The 2,717-nt window shown below is 66.6% G+C and overlaps 1 non-coding gene across 1 annotated transcript; it reads left to right on the top strand.

The window, feature by feature from the left end:
• Positions 1–407: 407 nt before the first annotated feature.
• Positions 408–526, top strand: LOC131873413 (5S ribosomal RNA). The gene has a single exon (XR_009371369.1). It is a non-coding gene; the product is annotated as a 5S ribosomal RNA (ribosomal RNA).
• The last annotated feature ends 2,191 nt before the right edge of the window (positions 527–2,717 follow it).

Here is a 2,717-nt window from a genome sequence, read left to right as displayed (position 1 = left end):
CCCTATTTTGGGTGCCCACCTTGCACCAAGTGCGCACCCGGGGCAAACCGAGCGCCTTGGTGCACCGGGGCAAGATCGAGCGTGCACCCGAGGCGCCCCGAACATGCACCAAGGTGCACTCGGCCCACATGTGAGCGCAGGTCGTTGCGCCCGAGGTGGTGTGTGGGCACCGCGTTGCAGACGGGACACTGCACGCACACGACGCCCCCTCCAGGTGCACGCACGTAGGCCGGGCCGGGTGCACACCCGACGCCCTAGCAAGGTGCGCGCACCCGGGCAGGGCTCACACTTGGCGAACGGGGCGCACTTCGCGAGGGAGGGTGTGCACCTCGACGGGGGTGGGTGGCCGGGGTGGATTCGCACGTGGGTCGCGGTTTGCTAAGTACACACTGCGACAAGCTCATAACGGGTGCGATCATACCAGCGTTAGTGCACCGGATCCCATCAGAACTCCGCAGTTAAGCGCGCTTGGGCCGGAGTAGTACTGGGATGGGTGACCTCCCGGGAAGTCCCGGTGTTGCACCCTTTTTTAGTTTTTCGCCGGGCGTCGCAATGCTATTTGAATAAACCTTTTGCCCGTTTGCGTTCTCGTCGGGGCCGGGCCGGGCCGGGGTGCGCTGCCCGCACTACCGCGCGCGCGGGGGCGACACCGAGCGCGCACCCGAGGCGCCCCGAGCACACAGGCCACGGTGCAACCCGGGCGTTGTGCGCGCACCCCGGTGCGCCCGAGGTGCTGCGCGCGCACCCAGGTGAAATCGGTGTGCACCTCGGCCAGTGCGCGCTCGGTCGAGTCGCGCACGTTGGCCAAGGTGCACGGTGATGTTTCTTACTCTAAGGTTCCGCACCAGACGCCCGGGACAGGTGAGCGAAGCTGGGCGGGGCCGGGTGCGCGGCCGGGGCAGGTGCACGCAGCTGGAGAGAGCTTTGGAGCACACTTCGGAGCGCACCAATGATGCGCTCCATTCAAAAGTTTCCTGAAAAGGCAAAAAAAGTTGAGATTATAGAATTTCCCACTTGAGAGATTGTAAAAAAAAAAAATTTAAAATGAAGGAAACGCGGGTGCCAAGGTTGTGCGCAGCCCAGCCAAGGTGTGCGCACCAAGGCGCCCACCCTGGCGAAGGTGCACGCAAGGTGCGCACCCGAGGCAAACCGGACAATTAACCCAACTTTCGACTTCGCGCGCACCTTGGAGCGCACTTCGGAGCGCTCCTTGGTGCGCACCAATCTTGGGCACCTCGGAGTGCACCATGGCGCCCACCAAGGTGCGCACCCGGGGCAAACCGAGCTCCGACTTCGTGCGCACCTTGGAGCGCACGAAAGGTGCGCACCATGGCGCCCACCAAGGTGCGCAGCCCAGCCAAGGCGTGCGCATCAAGGTGCGCACCCTGGCGAAGGTGCGCACCCGGGGCAAACCGAGCTCCGACTTCGTGCGCACCTTGGAGCGCACAAAAGGTGCGCAACCCAGCCAAGGTGTGCGCACCCCGGTCAAACCGAGCTCCGAATCGTGCGCACCAGAGGTGCACGCCATCGTGCGCACCTTGGAGCACACTTCGGAGCCCTCCTTGGTGCGCGCCGATGTTGCGCACCTCGGAGCGCACCCGGGGAAAACAATGCAATTAACCCGACTTTCGACTTCGTGGGCACCTCGGAGCGCTCTCGGGTTCGCACCTCGGAGCACACCGAGGTGCGCACCTTTGATGCGCTGCCTTCACCAATTTCCAGAAAAGGCAAGAAAACATTGAGAAGGTGTGCGCACCGAGGTGCCCACCCTGGCGAAGGTGCACGCGAGGTGCGCACCCGGGGCAAACCGGGCTCCGACTTCGTGCACGCCGCACCTTGGAGCACACTTCGGAGCGCTCCTTGGTGCGCACCAGGGCGCGCAACCCAGCCGAGGTGCCCACCCCGGCGAAGGTGCACGCGAGGTGCGCACCCGGGGCAAACCGGGCTCCGACTTCGTGCACGCCATGGTGCCCACCGCGGCGAAGGTGCACGCGAGGGTGCGCACCCGGGGCAAACCGGGCTCCGACTTCGTGCACGCCGCACCTTGGAGCACACTTCGGAGCGCTCCTTGGTGCGCACCATGGTGCCCACCAGGGCGCGCAACCCCGCCGAAGGTGCACGCGAGGTGCGCACCCGGGGCAAACCGGGCTCCGACTTCGTGCACGCCGCACCTTGGAGCACACTTCGGAGCGCTCCTTGGTGCGCACCATGGTGCCCACCAGGGCGCGCAACCCCGCCGAAGGTGCACGCGAGGTGCGCACCCGGGGCAAACCGGGCTCCGACTTCGTGCACGCCATGGTGCGCACCGCGGCGAAGGTGCGCACCCGGGGCAAACCGGGCTCCGACTTCGTGCACGCCGCACCTTGGAGCACACTTCGGAGCGCTCCTTGGTGCGCACCAGGGCGCGCAACCCAGCCGAGGTGCCCACCCCGGCGAAGGTGCACGCGAGGTGCGTACCCGGGGCAAACCGGGCTCCGACTTCGTGCACGCCGCACCTTGGAGCACACTTCGGAGCGCTCCTTGGTGCGCACCATGGTGCCCACCAGGCCGCGCAACCCAGCCAAGGTGTGCGCACCAAGGTGCACGCGAGGTGCGCACCCGGGGCAAACCGGGGTCCGACTTCGTGCACGCCGCACCTTGGAGCACACATCGGGGCGCTCCCGGGTTCGCACCGGCGTTGCGCACCGTGGTGGGCACCTCGGAGCACACCAAGGTGG

The sequence above is a fragment of the Cryptomeria japonica genome, unplaced genomic scaffold (genome assembly GCF_030272615.1).
Source record: "Cryptomeria japonica unplaced genomic scaffold, Sugi_1.0 HiC_scaffold_1677, whole genome shotgun sequence".
Taxonomy (NCBI): Eukaryota; Viridiplantae; Streptophyta; class Pinopsida; order Cupressales; family Cupressaceae; genus Cryptomeria; species Cryptomeria japonica.
This window is presented reverse-complemented; position numbering and strand designations above follow the sequence as displayed.